This window comes from Microcaecilia unicolor, chromosome 12 (assembly GCF_901765095.1).
Source record: "Microcaecilia unicolor chromosome 12, aMicUni1.1, whole genome shotgun sequence".
NCBI lineage: Eukaryota > Metazoa > Chordata > Amphibia > Gymnophiona > Siphonopidae > Microcaecilia > Microcaecilia unicolor.
This window is the reverse complement of record NC_044042.1, coordinates 61917737-61934807: the sequence shown is the minus strand read 5'-3', so window position 1 is coordinate 61934807 and position 17071 is coordinate 61917737. Positions and strand designations below refer to the sequence as shown.

At 43.3% G+C, this 17071-nt stretch overlaps 1 protein-coding gene across 4 annotated transcripts in view; it reads left to right on the top strand.

The window, feature by feature from the left end:
* ST3GAL4 (ST3 beta-galactoside alpha-2,3-sialyltransferase 4) overlaps positions 1 to 17071 on the top strand; it is a 341834-nt gene that overhangs the window by 151871 nt on the left and 172892 nt on the right. The window lies entirely within an intron of this gene.

Below are 17071 nucleotides of genomic sequence, written 5' to 3'. Positions count from 1 at the left end.
CTGCACATACGTGCAGGACGTCAGACTCACAGAAACAGAAGCCTGCGCAGCCTTCTACATGGAATGTTGCTAGTGGAATAGCAACATTCCATGTAGAATGTCCAATAGTGGCAACATTCCATGTAGAATGTCCAATAGTAGCAACATTCCATGTAGAATCTCCAACAGTAGCAATATTCCATGTAGAATCTCCAATAGTAGCAACATTCCATGTAGAATCTCCAACAGTAGCAACATTCCATGTAGAATCTCCAATAGTATCTATTTTATTTTTGTTACATTTGTACCCTGCGCTTTCCCACTCATGGCAGGCTCAATGCGGCTTACATGGGGCAATGGAGGGTTAAGTGACTTGCCCAGAGTCACAAGGAGCTGCCTGTGCCTGAAGTGGGAATTGAACTCAGTTCCCCAGGACCAAAGTCCACCACCCTAACCACTAGGCCACTCCTCCACTCCACTTGAGCCAGTGGGGGCATAAAAAGCAGCAGCAGCAGCTATAACAGGAAACCCATGTATAGGAGAAGGTGGGGCTTTTGCAGGGCTTGAGACTGTAAAGGGTAAAGAGTCATGGATTTGATAGACCACCTTTCTGAACCAAAGCAGTTAACATATTATACTTTCTCTGTCTCTAATTGGGCTCATGATCTAAGTTTTCTGTCTAGGGCAATGTAGAGTTAGGTGACTTGCCCAGGGTCACAAGGAGCTGCAGTGGAACTTGAACCCCATTCCCCAGGTCCTCAGTCCATTGTACTAACCATTAGGCTACTCCTCTGCTAAGCTTTTTGTACATTGTTATAGCTGTTACTTCTGTTTCTGCCTCCAGTTCCCAAAGAAGAGAGTGCTAAAACTTGGAAGCCCCAGAAGTGAGGGGAAAGGGAAAGATTTAGGGATAGCTATTTGGATTGGGAGCCACCTCCATACTAATGATTTCTGAGGAGAGGGTGATTTCTTTCCCATTAACCGCCCCCCCCCCCCCCCACCCGTTGATCATTTTTGAGAGTTCCAGTCCTTCCCCCCTCACTACACCCTTTAATAACTTTTAGTGTGGGGAAGCCCCTTTCCTCTTGTCTAACAGTGCCCAGCTTTTAATCAGTCCTTGGGTCTGGGAGATCCAGAGGATCCGTGCCTCGTTTTTAGTATGGAAGATCTAGCCGATCCATTTTTTATTTATTTCCAACCATTTGCTTAGTTGAAACAGAAAATCATATACACACTTGAATGTATGTGTGTGGAGAGAGGGGATGGGATAGGGGTGGGGTGGCCTGAGGGCTAACTTATAATGGTCAGGCAAAGTTTCTGCAGTGGGTTTTACAGAGGCTTCTGCACAGACCTTCAGGCATTTTACGCTCAGGTTCTTCCATTAGAGTTCTTGCTTTCTGCTGGACTCGTTACTGTGACAGTTCTTGTCGGTAGAAGAGACCCAGTAGTGTTAAGAGAGTAGGCCTATGGACAAGTTCCCCACAGGACATGTGGCCAAAGGAAGACAGGAAAAGGTCTTCAGCTGGTAGCCACCAGGTCTTCACAGCTCAAACTCAGAGCCAGAAAGCAGAGGAACCCCAATAGAGAAATAAGCTCAGGGCATTCACAGATGAGGAGCAAGGCAGGAGTAAGACCTGAAAACCCACCAGGGACTGCAGCAGATGAAGAAGCATCTAATGAGATAAGTAGGATCAGGTGAGAAGCAGGCAGCCACAGCACACAATGACACCAAGTAGTGCAGACCAAGCTCCAGTAAAGAAACCAAACAATGACTGGGTTTATTTAGGGGTCCAGGAGCAAATCAAGAGCAAAGATGCCAAAACACAAGGAAAGGGATAATAGTTAAAACTACTTTTATTGTGGTAACCATCAAAACTCAGTAATGGCCTTAGACATGATTTATATGCAGAGGTGAATAATTCCTTTGTGATCTGATTGAGGTTGGACTACAATTTCTCCTTTGTACACTCATCTTTAATTGGATGGTACAATGATTACATTGTTTATTATCACAACAAAGAACTTGTTACTAGTAACTTTTTCTGTATTTTTTGGCACCTTCACTCTTGTTTTGCTCCTGGATTGCTTGTGAAGATTTGTCTTCTTGTATAGGGAAGAAGAAAGAGCAGCCATAGTGTAAACAGACATTTGGGCTCATTTTCGAAAGAGAAGGATGCCCATCTTTCAACACAAATCTGGAGATAGGCGTCCTTCTCCCAGGGTCACCCAAATTGGCATAATCGAAAGCTGATTTTGGGTGCCCTCAACTGCTTTCTGTCGCAGGGACGACCAAAGTTCCCGGGGCGTGTCAGAAGCATAGTGAAGGCGGGTCTGGGGTGTGCTTAACACATGGGTGTCCTCGGCCGATAATGGAAAAAAGAAGGGCGTCTCTGACGAACACTTGGCCGACTTCGTGCTTTTTTTTTTTTACGACCAAGCCACAAAAATGTGCCCTAAATGACCAGATGACCACCGGAGGTCCCCCAGTGGTCACTAACCCCCTCCCACCCTAAAAAAAATGTTAACACATTTTTCCAGCCTCTATGCCAACCTCAAATATCATACCCAGCTACATGACAGCAGTATGCAGGTCCCTGGAGCAGTTTTAGTGGGTGCAGTGCACTTCAGGCAGGCAGACCCAGGCCCACCCCCCTACCTGTTAAACTTGTGGTGGTAAATGTAAGCCCTCCAAAACTCACCAGAAACCCACTGTACCCACATCTAGGTGCCCCCCTTCATCCCTAACGGCTATGGTAGTGGTGTACAGTTGTGGGGAGTGGGTTTTTTTTTTTTTTTTGGGGGGGGGGGGAGGGGGGGCTCAGCACACAAGGTAAGGGAGCTATGCACCTGGGAGCTTTTTCTGAAGTCCACTGCAGTGCCCCCTAGGGTGCCCGGTTGGTGCCCTGGCATGTCAGGGGGACCAATGCAGTACGAATGCTGGCGCCTCCCACGACCAAAGGGCTTGCATTTGGTTGTTTCTGAGATGGGCGTCCTCGGTTTAAATTATCGCTGAAAATCGGGGACAACCATCTCTGGGGATGACCATCTCTAGGGACGACCTAAATGTGGAGATTTGGCCATCCCCAGCCATATTATCGAAACGAAAGATGGTCGCCCATCTTGTTTCGATAATACGGGTTTCCCCACCCCTTCGCGGGGACGTCCTGCGAGGACACCCTCAGGAAAACTTGGGCGCCCCGTTCGATTATGCCCCTCGCTGTCAGCCTGCCTAGTAAGGCGTACAGGTCAATAAAACAAGAGAGGCTCGTTTGATCCACAACCACAGCAGATCACAGAGTGATATTCTCAAACAAAGTTCTTTTATTCATAAACGCTCCCACCGTGGTCCCTTTTTGTCCACCACTGGGCTGTGTCAGTGTTATTATGACTAAAACATAACATATAAAAATATCAATATATCATCTCCACTAAACATTAAACATAAATATAGACTCAATAACACTAAAACATACATAGTATATGGAAGCTAATCGGAGAAATGTGTATATATACATGTTTCAAAAAGAATATGTAAGTAAATACAAATTGCGACATACATAGAATATAGTTACAGTGGTGGAAATAAGTATTTGATCCCTTGCTGATTTTGTAAGTTTGCCCACTGACAAAGACATGAGCAGCCCATAATTGAAGGGTAGGTTATTGGTAACAGTGAGAGATAGCACATCACAAATTAAATCCGGAAAATCACATTGTGGAAAGTATATGAATTTATTTGCATTCTGCAGAGGGAAATAAGTATTTGATCCCCCACCAACCAGTAAGAGATCTGGCCCCTACAGACCAGGTAGATGCTCCAAATCAACTCGTTACCTGCATGACAGACAGCTGTCGGCAATGGTCACCTGTATGAAAGACACCTGTCCACAGACTCAGTGAATCAGTCAGACTCTAACCTCTACAAAATGGCCAAGAGCAAGGAGCTGTCTAAGGATGTCAGGGACAAGATCATACACCTGCACAAGGCTGGAATGGGCTACAAAACCATCAGTAAGACGCTGGGCGAGAAGGAGACAACTGTTGGTGCCATAGTAAGAAAATGGAAGAAGTACAAAATGACTGTCAATCGACAAAGATCTGGGGCTCCACGCAAAATCTCACCTCGTGGGGTATCCTTGATCATGAGGAAGGTTAGAAATCAGCCTACAACTACAAGGGGGGAATTGTCAATGATCTCAAGGCAGCTGGGACCACTGTCACCACGAAAACCATTGGTAACACATTACGACATAACGGATTGCAATCCTGCAGTGCCCGCAAGGTCCCCCTGCTCCGGAAGGCACATGTGACGGCCCTGTCTGAAGTTTGCCAGTGAACACCTGGATGATGCCGAGAGTGATTGGGAGAAGGTGCTGTGGTCAGATGAGACAAAAATTGAGCTCTTTGGCATGAACTCAACTCGCCGTGTTTGGAGGAAGAGAAATGCTGCCTATGACCCAAAGAACACCGTCCCCACTGTCAAGCATGGAGGTGGAAATGTTATGTTTTGGGGGTGTTTCTCTGCTAAGGGCACAGGACTACTTCACCGCATCAATGGGAGAATGGATGGGGCCATGTACCGTACAATTCTGAGTGACAACCTCCTTCCCTCCGCCAGGGCCTTAAAAATGGGTCGTGGCTGGGTCTTCCAGCACGACAATGACCCAAAACATACAGCCAAGGCAACAAAGGAGTGGCTCAGGAAGAAGCACATTAGGGTCATGGAGTGGCCTAGCCAGTCACCAGACCTTAATCCCATTGAAAACTTATGGAGGGAGCTGAAGCTGCGAGTTGCCAAGCGACAGCCCAGAACTCTTAATGATTTAGAGATGATCTGCAAAGAGGAGTGGACCAAAATTCCTCCTGACATGTGTGCAAACCTCATCATCAACTACAGAAGACGTCTGACCGCTGTGCTTGCCAACAAGGGTTTTGCCACCAAGTATTAGGTCTTGTTTGCCAGAGGGATTAAATACTTATTTCCCTCTGCAGAATGCAAATAAATTCATATACTTTCCACAATGTGATTTTCCGGATTTAATTTGTGATGTGCTATCTCTCACTGTTACCAATAACCTACCCTTCAATTATGGGCTGCTCATGTCTTTGTCAGTGGGCAAACTTACAAAATCAGCAAGGGATCAAATACTTATTTCCACCACTGTAGGTGATTGTTCAGCATGTACTCAAATATTTGTTAAAAGCACAAATAAGTAGCTGTTGCTCATCAAAACTATACCACACCAATCTTAGCTCAACCAAACTTAAAATTCCCAGCCTTGCTCTTCTTGGCGCCTAAGCCTCCCCTTCCCATTCAGGCTAATCTCTGCACAGCTGAAAAAGCAGCTGCAGTTCACTGACACTTCTGCTTCTGTACTGGCATCTCTGTGGGGCAGCTGATTGTCTCAGAATGGACCGTGCAGAAACAGAAGGTTGAGGAAGCTCCTCTGAGTCCTTCATCTTGGGGACTATGTGCTGCTGCCAAACATGTGACGGGCCATTATATCACTGCATGCGTAAGTGCTGAAATAATTAGCACTGAGCGCTACTCACTATTTTGTGAAGAGTGCATAAATGTATTAGCTCGTAACTGCAAAGGATGCATACATGGATGCGGAGCATGGGTGGGACATTGGCCTGTCTCCCATTTATGCACATAAGGGGGAATTCTATTTATTTATTTATTTATTTGTTGCATTTGTATCCCACCTTATCCCACCTCTTTGCAGGCTCAAAGTGGCTTACAATACATCATGAATAGTGGAAGAATGTTAGTTAATAAACATATAGTATTGCAGGGTTTTGTTCAACATGATGATAATATGACAGAATAATAATGTACAAGCAGATAATAAGAGACAATTCTAAATACAGAATACAATTCTAAATACGGAATAATAGTGTACAAGCAGATATTAAGAGACAATTCTAAATAGGTGATTTGTACATGTTCACATTGGTTGATCTTTGTGATAGGCTTTATTAAAGAGGTGGGTCTTCAGTAAAGAGCGGAAGTTCGTACTTTCGTAGACCGATTTCAAGCTGCGCGGTAGTGCATTCCATAGCTGCGTGCTCAGGTAGGTGAAGTTTGACGCATGCATTAGTTTGTATTTCATTCCTTTGCAGCTGGGGAAGTGCAGATCAAGGAATATGCGGGATGATCTTTTGGTATTCCTAGGCCTGTCTCCCATTTATGCACATATGGGGGAATTCTATATATACAGTGGGGGAAATAAGTATTTGATCCCTTGCTGATTTTGTAAGTTTGCCCACTGACAAAGACATGAGCAGCCCATAATTGAAGGGTAGGTTATTGGTAACAGTGAGAGATAGCACATCACAAATTAAATCCGGAAAATCACATTGTGGAAAGTATATGAATTTATTTGCATTCTGCAGAGGGAAATAAGTATTTGATCCCCCACCAACCAGTAAGAGATCTGGCCCCTACAGACCAGGTAGATGCTCCAAATCAACTCGTTACCTGCATGACAGACAGCTGTCGGCAATGGTCACCTGTATGAAAGACACCTGTCCACAGACTCAGTGAATCAGTCAGACTCTAACCTCTACAAAATGGCCAAGAGCAAGGAGCTGTCTAAGGATGTCAGGGACAAGATCATACACCTGCACAAGGCTGGAATGGGCTACAAAACCATCAGTAAGACGCTGGGCGAGAAGAAGACAACTGTTGGTGCCATAGTAAGAAAATGGAAGAAGTACAAAATGACTGTCAATCGACAAAGATCTGGGGCTCCACGCAAAATCTCACCTCGTGGGGTATCCTTGATCATGAGGAAGGTTAGAAATCAGCCTACAACTACAAGGGGGGAACTTGTCAATGATCTCAAGGCAGCTGGGACCACTGTCACCACGAAAACCATTGGTAACACATTACGACATAACGGATTGCAATCCTGCAGTGCCCGCAAGGTCCCCCTGCTCCGGAAGGCACATGTGACGGCCCGTCTGAAGTTTGCCAGTGAACACCTGGATGATGCCGAGAGTGATTGGGAGAAGGTGCTGTGGTCAGATGAGACAAAAATTGAGCTCTTTGGCATGAACTCAACTCGCCGTGTTTGGAGGAAGAGAAATGCTGCCTATGACCCAAAGAACACCGTCCCCACTGTCAAGCATGGAGGTGGAAATGTTATGTTTTGGGGGTGTTTCTCTGCTAAGGGCACAGGACTACTTCACCGCATCAATTGGAGAATGGATGGGGCCATGTACCGTACAATTCTGAGTGACAACCTCCTTCCCTCCGCCAGGGCCTTAAAAATGGGTCGTGGCTGGGTCTTCCAGCACGACAATGACCCAAAACATACAGCCAAGGCAACAAAGGAGTGGCTCAGGAAGAAGCACATTAGGGTCATGGAGTGGCCTAGCCAGTCACCAGACCTTAATCCCATTGAAAACTTATGGAGGGAGCTGAAGCTGCGAGTTGCCAAGCGACAGCCCAGAACTCTTAATGATTTAGAGATGATCTGCAAAGAGGAGTGGACCAAAATTCCTCCTGACATGTGTGCAAACCTCATCATCAACTACAGAAGACGTCTGACCGCTGTGCTTGCCAACAAGGGTTTTGCCACCAAGTATTAGGTCTTGTTTGCCAGAGGGATTAAATACTTATTTCCCTCTGCAGAATGCAAATAAATTCATATACTTTCCACAATGTGATTTTCCGGATTTAATTTGTGATGTGCTATCTCTCACTGTTACCAATAACCTACCCTTCAATTATGGGCTGCTCATGTCTTTGTCAGTGGGCAAACTTACAAAATCAGCAAGGGATCAAATACTTATTTCCCCCACTGTATATGGCGCTGAAAAAAACCATGCTTAGTGCTAGTCTATAAACCTCGCCTAATGTTTGGCGTGGTTTGTAGAATACCCGTAGCAGCCGTGCCTGTGACTAAAATTTAGGTGCGACCATTCACACCAACTAAAACCTGGTGTAAATGTCCACCTCTAATTTAGGCGTGGATCAGGCATATTCTGTAACAGTGCGCGTCAATTTCAGGGATTCCACATAACCCGCCCATGCCCCCCGCCCCCTTTTGTGATCTGTGCTTTAGAATTTACATGGACCACTTTACAGAATTCTAATTAGTGCCGATAATTGCTTGTTAGTGGCCTGTTATCGGCACTGATTAGCTTGTTAAACAATTGAATTTGCATGTGCAAATCAGCTATGCGCACTGATTTGCGCGTGCAGCTTTAGTCACCATTTATAGAATCAGGGGGCTGACGTACTTAAATGTGCCCAGTTACACCTGCCATTCACTTGGCAATAATACTGAAAGTACTACTAATTACTACTACTACTAATTATTTCTATAGTGCTACTAGACGTACGCAGCACTGTACACATTATATGCAGGTACTTTCTCTGTCCCTAGAGGTCTCACAATCTAAGTTTTTTTTTTGTACCTGAGGCAATGGAGGGTTGTGACTTGCCCAAGGTCACAAGGAGCTGCAGTAGGAATTGAGCCCAGGTCGCTAGGATCAAAGCCCGCTGCACAAACCATTAGGTTACTCCTCCACTCCAAGGGTTAATATGAAGCCTTAATTAATTAACAGATCTCAGATGCTCGACTCTGCTGTCCAAAGCAGGCAGCATAATAACTGCCTCGTGTATGGTTGAGTTTCTTTGCCACTGATCTCAAAAACTTCCTCTTTTATTAACTTACATGAAGCTATTTTTAAAAAATGTTTTCTTCTTCATGAAGTTATTTTCAGTATTGTCCAGACTGAAAAATAAACACTTAACTGGCACTCGAGTAGCTCAAAACGCTCTGGTTCACTCTGGGTAGCTCTGTAGCTATTTGGAGTGAACCGGAGAGTTTTGAGCTATTCGAGTGCCATTGTCTAGACAATATTGAAAAAAATTTCATGAAGCAGAAAATGTTTAAAACGTAGTTGCATACAAGCTCATAAAAATAAGAGGGAGTTTTTGAGATCAGTGATGAAGAAACTCAAACGTAAATGAGGCAGTTACTATACTGCATGCTTTAGACAGCAGAATTTAGCATCTGAGAGCTTTTCCTCCTTAACTTGTAATTAAGATTCTATTATAGAATACCCTAAGTTGATATCTCAGCGCCTAAAACTACGCTCATCCATTTACACCAACCAAAATTTGGCGTAAATTCTGGCACGTTTGAATTTACACGCACTGGGCCATATTCTATTACTATGTGCGTAAATTTTGGAACACCCATGAAACACCCATTTCCCCCGCTCCTTTTAGCCTGCGCATGTTAGAAGTTCAGCACTCTTCATTACAGAATACTCTTAGCGAGTTGTGCCTGTAAACGCTAATCAGTGCCAATTAATGCTGAAATAATAAGAGCTACTATCACTGTTCATGAACTTGTTAAGCCAATTAAGTTCCGCACGTTGTTATAAAATCTGTGCCCATTTTGGCGCAGATCTGTGGGCGCACTATATAGAATCTGGGGGTTTGTGTGTAACACTGACAATCATACATGTAAGCGTTAATATTTTATAACTTACGTGTGCTATGTACATGTAACTTTAGGTGGAATAAATGTCTATGCATGAAGGTAACTATTTTTTCTTCACAGAATAATCCATTCTTATTTTATTCATCAATATACCTTCCTTAATTTTAAGTACCTATATGCTTCGATAATCGCATCTTATCTTCCAACCACATTGTTAAGAAATCAGATTATTATTTACTTCTCTTGAAAGGACCCCAGGAGGGCATTTTCTGCAAAGGAAAATGGAGACCACCTCCATCAAATTACACATTTTAATACTATCTTCCACGTATTTTTGAAAAATGGATTTAACAAGGTTAAATAATTTTATATTAAGTTATATCGGTGACTGTCATCAGTAACGGTTCAAAAGCAAATTTAACCAAGGGTTTTTGTACAAAATGAACTCAGATTCTCACTGGTAATTAAAGCTTTGTTAAGTTTCTGGGAATCTTAGTACAAATGCTGAGTTTCCAAGACAAACATGTTTTTAGAAACACTCTTAGCAAAGCACCCAATTACATTTTTATGCCATAGTGCCAGCTAATGTCTGGGGTGATTTGGAGTTCCATTAGGGGCCCTTTTACTAAGCTGTGTAGGCGCCTACGCGTGCCCAATGCACGTCAGTTTGGAGTTACCACCCAGCTACCGCATGGCCCTTGTGGTAATTTCATTTTTGACACGCGCCGGAAAGTACCGCTGGCCCAACACAGCCGCCGGCCGTAGTTCTGCCTTGAGTGTGAACCATTTCCAGCGCTATGGAAAATAATTCCGTATTTTCTAGTGTAGCACTAATCTAGCAGTAATCGGTTACTGCTGTGTTACCGCGGGAGCCCTTACTACCACCTCAATGGGTGACGGTAATAGCTCTCTCCCCCCCCCCCCCATGCAGCAGAAACCGGGCTGTAATCATCATTCTATGCGTGTAGACGATTAACGCACAGTTACTGCATGAAACCTTACCGCTAAGTTAATGGCTGGCGGTAAGGTCTCAGACCCAAAATGGACGTTTGCCAATTTTTATTTTGCCGCAAGTCCATTTTTGGGGGAAAAAAGGCCTTTTATATAGGTGCCACTGAAAAATGGATCTGTGAGCACCTAAACTAGTGCAGGCCATTTTTTGGCACACCTTAGTAAAAGGGCCCCTTAATTTTTATGTAGCTCTGACACCGTACACACACTTACTCAGTAAGCGCAGTGACGCCATGGGACACAGAATGGAAAACACATACAGGAGCAGAGAGTAAGAGAGCTGCCTGTCACATAGAACTTGCGCTCTGAGGGGTCCTTTTACAAAGGCGCACTAAAAAATGGCTGAGGTAGTGTAGGTGTGGGTTTTATGCGCGCGCTGATCCATTTTTTAGCGCGCCTGTAAAAAAAAAGGCCTTTAAAATTTTTTTCAGAAAATGGACGTGTGGCAAAATGAAAATTACCGCCAGTCATAGACCTAGCGGTAAAGACTCACACAGTAACCGGGGGGGGGGGGGGGGGGGGTGGGTAATGACCTTTGTGCGCCTTACGTCCATTACGCGCACCCAAAAATAAATATTTTTCAGACGCGCGTATCGGACACGCGCCAAAAATGAAATTATCGCAAGAGCCACGTGGTAGTGGGGTGGTAACTCCATTTAGGCGCGTGTAGGATGCGCGTAGACGCTTACGTGGCTTAGTAAAAGGACCTTTGAATGTGATCTGGGTTTACAGTTTTTCATGGCTCTATTCAGTGGTACACCAAAAGAGCGTTAGATTGAGTTTCATTTTTTTGGGTGCTGTCATAGCATTGCCATTAATTGGCCTCTGGTGCTCAAAAGGTTGCCTCTAGCTGAGCCTGTTGTCTTGCCACTGATTACCCACAAGCTCAGTGTACCACACTGGTCTGGGGAAACACAAATTTTTAGAATGCCATTAAATGTGTTGGGTATAGGAGAGGAGGGCAGAAACCACCTTACTGACCTGCAATTAGACAGGAAGTATGCAGCTCAGGATTATTTGTAAAACTTGGGCTCCTCTGTGACTGTGTTTGTTCTCAGTGGATAATTTATGGCAAGAAGTAGCTGCTCTGGATGAACAGTTTCATCAATAATATTTACATTCTCATCAAAATGAAGTTTGAGGGAGGAAAGTAAAGAAATGAAGGCAGGGAGTTCATCTATTCTTGTAAATCTAATAAATCTCTTTGAGTGGGAAGGGAAGAGAAGGGCCTGAATGTGGAGATGGGAATGAAGGCTTTGTTTTTACACCATGCTGTGTATTTTTTCTGTAAGGGAGTTGGGTATCCGTGTACACAGTAGACCCTTATTCAACTTGGCTCACTATAATGCAGGATACCTTATAATATGATTAAGGGATGGACACTGTTTTTTTTTTAAATTAAATATTACACTACAGACCCAATATAAGCAGTTCACTTATAACATGGTCAAATATCTTGGATTCCAATGTTTGCTTTGGATAGGATCTTCAATGTGTGCTCTGAGTTAATCTCTGGTGAATTTTTTGCTTCCTGCAGAGAGGAAGGGAGGATCACAGCTATCTCATCCTGGGGTCCTTTTACCAAGCTGCAGAGTAAAAAGGTCCAGTGGTAGTGTGGGGACCTGCACACCAGGGCCCGGGGGAGGGGGGGGGTTGTTCTTACCACCACCCATTGAGATGTTGGTAAGGGCTCCCACGGTAATCCGTTACCCGGCAGTAACCAATTACTACACTACACTAGAAAATACGGAATTATTTTCCATAGCGCTGGAAATGGTTCACACTCAAGGCAGAACTATGGTCGGCGGCTGTGTTGGGCCAGCGGTACTTTCGGGTTGCCATATAGCAACCCTTTACTAAAAGGCCCCTTAGAGTGTAAAACCTCTAGGGACAGGGAAATACAGCTATTGTGTCTTAAGTAGAGGAGTGTGGTAGCCATGTTAGTCCAAGCATCAAAACATATCATTGATATTCTAACAGGATGGGTGTGGATAGGTGAGGGGTGGGGTGATCAACAGAGACATACAGCTTTATGGTTTATAATGGGCTAGGAACCCCAGATCCTTGTTAAGTCCTTTCTGTTGGGTGTTAAACTATTCAATCATTCTGACTTTAAAGGTCTTACGTTCTTGTATGGTTTTAAAGTTACCTTTCAGTATTCTCACTGTGAAATCACTGGTACAGCACTGTACCAGTGATTTCACAGTGAGAATACTGAAAGGTAACTTTAAAACCATACAAGAACGTAAGACCTTTGAAGTCAGAATGATTGAATATTTTAACACCCAACAGAAAGGACTTAACAAGGATTCTTAAATTTTTCCCATTTGTCCTTTATTATCTGCAGAGATGTTACTGAGGAAATATTTCAAGGAAGTTTTGGTTTTTCCCTAATGCAGATTCTGTGATAAGGAAGGTATTAGAGGGCGGAAAGTGGATGGTGAGCATGATGATCTAAAGCTGATGTTATGGAGAATTTGACTTATTTTATTTTTTACAGACTACTTAGGATGATATTACTCAGCGCTCTACTCTGCTGACCACCTTCTCTTCAGAAGTAGATGGGTGTCTTATCTGTTAGTGCATCTTACTAAAAGGACCCCTTTGTATCAAAACTGACACTTTGGTTAATTGGGTATTTTACAGATAATTTTATTCAGATGTAATCTTTAAAATTTTATTGTACATTTGTTGATATATTATAATTGATGTAGTTCCCCTTATGTAATATCTGGGCTTCTTATGTCTTAAACCACCTAGTACCTCCAGTTGGGATTTGTGCTGGAAACAAGTTCTGGATTAGATTAGTACTGATATTTTTTTGGTTTGTTTGAACTATACATTTACAGTTTTCTACGATTGTTCCTGTTGATTGGACTTTTTTATAATTTTTAAGTATGCACATGGATTAGTATATTTTATAATCTACATGCATGTGTATTTATAAACTCTGCCAAATTCTGCCCTGTACAGGCCTAATGACAAAGTATGCACCATCATGCCATGGCTCGTACCTACCCCAGTCAGTATTTTATAAGAGTCAGATCTACAAGTACAGTGGAATGTCAATCAGAAATTGCAGTATAATGTACCCACTATAAAAAACAATCTTTTTATATTTTTATATGTATTTTTTTTATTTTTGTCAAACTGAAGTAATCAATTCAGATTATGTTTCATATGTATATCTTAAAAAACAGGGTAGGAAAAAGCCTCAGAATATGAACAGCCTTACTTGTTACTTATTCAGTCTTTGGCTTAAAAACCTGCCCAGCAGGTGGGAAGAGTCAAGATGGTTGCCAGAGCATGACATGAGGCTGGCTGCTCTTGCTTACCTCAGCTCTTTCTTTTCCCCCTTTTACCTTTCCTTTGGAGTTTGTGATTTGGGAAACGGAAAGAAAAGGTGAAGGGAACTTTGACGTTTCCCCTTCAGTCCTCCTAGACATCGATAACTCAGTTTGCTTTGGCGTTGCCTAGTCGAGTGGAGCTGGGAGGCATTCTTGCTGGACATGGAGATGGAAGTCTCCTTGCCTTTTGAGGAGGTGATTTCACTCAGCCCATCTGCCCGAACTCCACCTCAACCAGCAGCGGTGAGCTCACCAGTGCAAGAGGGTGGCATTGCCCATCTGCTGGAGGTGAAGGGGCTTTTTGCATCTGCCTTGACTGAATCCTGTCTAGGAATCCTGCTGACAGACACTGGGCAGATGCTGGATAGGGTTCCAGATGCAGGAGGAATGTTGGCCTGGTGGACCTGGGAGAGAAAGCATCTACCAGTTTTCTTGGCACTGGTTCAGGGCAAGAGCTACCAACAGCTCCAGTGACCTTGAAATTGATCTGGAAAGTAAATTGTGAGTTTAGACTGGAATGTGAGCAAAAATCTGAATCAAGCTGAGCAAGATCTGACTACTTTAACTGGTAGTGTCCATGGTTGAGGAGATCTCTAAGTCTATATCATCAAGAGTGCATAAATTGGAGGAAATTTGAAGAAGACCCAGGTGATTCAGAGTAAAATTATCTAAGACTCCTTGCTATTACGTTGGAAGTATAAACATTTAGAAAATAGAATGAGAAAGTTTAACTTGAGATTTTTAAACTTTCCTAAGATGATGATTATGACACCTAGGGGGTCTTTTACTAAAGATTAGCTTGAGTTATCTGCAGCAGGACCCATTTTATTCCTATGGGCCTCCTGCAGATAACTCAAGCTTATCTTTAGTAAAAGAACCCCCTAGAGACTTGTTTAAGAAATATTTGGTTGAAATCTTTAAAATACCATCTGAGGCTGTTCCTCCAATGAGTAAAATTTATTATTTACCATCGAAGAAATGGATATCCCCTGGTCAACATTTAGAGGATGACTTAGTGTGGGTGTGTCCAGACAGTTTAAATGTATCAGAACTGTTGGAAACATTGATAAGAAGAGAAAACCACAAAAGTGGAGGAACTGGATCCGCTATGAGAGGAAAAGCAAAAAAAAAAAAAAAAAAAGAAAACCACCTCCCCAGCAAATTCCTTTTATACGAAAAAAAAAAGTTTTTAATACATATATGCATTTTAAGGCTACTGTTCTTTCTAATCACAAAAGCTTATTTTTTTTAGCTAGTTGAAAGATGACTTCAATATGTTAAAAAAAACTTCCCCAAAACAAAACATCGATGGTCTGTGCCGGGACTGGTGGTTGGGAGGCGGGGATAGTGCTGGGCAGACTTATACGGTCTGTGCCAGAACCGGTGGTGGGAGGCAGGGCTGGTGGTTGGGAGGCGGGGATAGTGCTGGGCAGACTTATACGGTCTGTGCCCTGAAAAGGACAGGTACAAATCAAGGTAAGGTATACACAAAAAGTAGCACATGTGAGTTTATCTTGTTGGGCAGACTGGATGGACCGTGCAGGTCTTTTTCTGCCGTCATCTACTATGTTACTATGTGCTCCAATGTGGCCAGTGTTTCACAGTTTCAACAACCGCTGTGTCAGGGATGTAGGAACGCTTTATTCTTTTGCTGATCTGCCGCTGATTGGGAAGAGAAATCCCACATGCTACAGGATTTAAAATTTTTGGTCCTTGGGCAGCTTTCCGTGAAGGGAGATTATTGTAGCTAATTGCTACTAATTGGCTCTAATTTGAAGTTACTAAGGCTGTACCGAATATTCATATTTGATTCGATTTGGCTCCGACTAGTGTCCTGAATACATTATTTGTATTTGGCCAAATAGTGATTCAATTTGAATACAAATAATCTGGGGGCTCTACTGTGATAAGTTGTACTGAAATAAACACTTGGGGCCCTGATTACTAAGTCGTGCTAGAGGCGTGCTGTCGTTTTTAGTGCACTTTTGTGCATCTACACAATTAGCATGCGCTAACTTTTAGCATGCATTAAAAACGCTAGCACACCTTAGTAAACAGGGCCCTTGATCTCTGATTTCACGTTGCGTCTTTTATTGTTTGTTACGTTGAAGCTTAAAGCCCATTATTTATATTCAGTATTCGTATGGAGCCTCCAGGACTCGGACACAATTTTTCTTATACAATCAGTAAGTTCTATTTGAGAGAGCACCTTGAGAAATGAGGCTAATAGTTTTTTTATAATCTTTCCTGAGAAGAACGTTCAGCTCTGGTGGGTTTACCTCCGCAGTACGTTTCTGTTGATTCAGATTATTTGCTGGGGAAACAAAGTTCTTTCTTTTTGGCGTGCCGTGAAGGAGTTTGCCTTAGTGGCATCTGAGAAGTAGTGCTATTGAGGTGAACCGTAAACTAATCAGCTTTCAGTGAATTAGATGATGTTTATTGACATACTTTGATACTGTAAAATCAGTGACACATCTTATAGCTCGGATACCTGAGTGCTTTTCTGGAGTCATTTGGTTAGAATGGCAACTGAAAAAGAGGTGGCTTCATTATCAACTGTGCATTGCCCCCCCCCCCCCCCCCCCATTGTGGACAGGCCCCTGAAGCAGATTTGCAGCACATGCAGACACAAGAAGCTGTGAGCAGCTAAACAGGTGCTCAGAGGTTGGGAATAGTGCAGTGCTTCACTGTTAGCTGAGATCTGGCAGGGTGGATTGAGAGAGAGGATGAAGAGTGCTTGTTGAGGCTTATGGGTGGAGAGAGAGGGATAGTATTTGGGTTCAGGGGCTATTTTTTAAACCTCCACCTTAATGTGATGTAATTAGACGTAGAGGCTAAAGTACTAGTGTTCACATATTTATGGGGGTTTACTTATTTATTGGGATTTATTAAGTGCCTTTATGAAGAGGAAAGTTTATATTATGGTGAGCGGCTCAGGGGTCCTTTTACAAAGTCGTGCAGAAAAATGGCCTGCAGGTTTTGGGCGCATGCAGAATCATTTTTCAGCGCACCTGTAAACAAAGGTCTTTTTTTTGCCATAAATCGACGTGCGGCAAAATCAAAATTGCCGCGCGTCCATTTTGGGTCTGAGACCTTACCGCCAGCCATAGCCCTTAAGGTAAAGAATTTGGGTGGTAATGACCTACGCTTGTCAGATGCCACTTGGCACGCATCCGCTACACGCGCCAGAAAATACAAAATATTTTTCAGACACGTGTAGCAGGTGCGTACCAAAATTTAAATTACCGCAAGGGCTATGCGGTAACC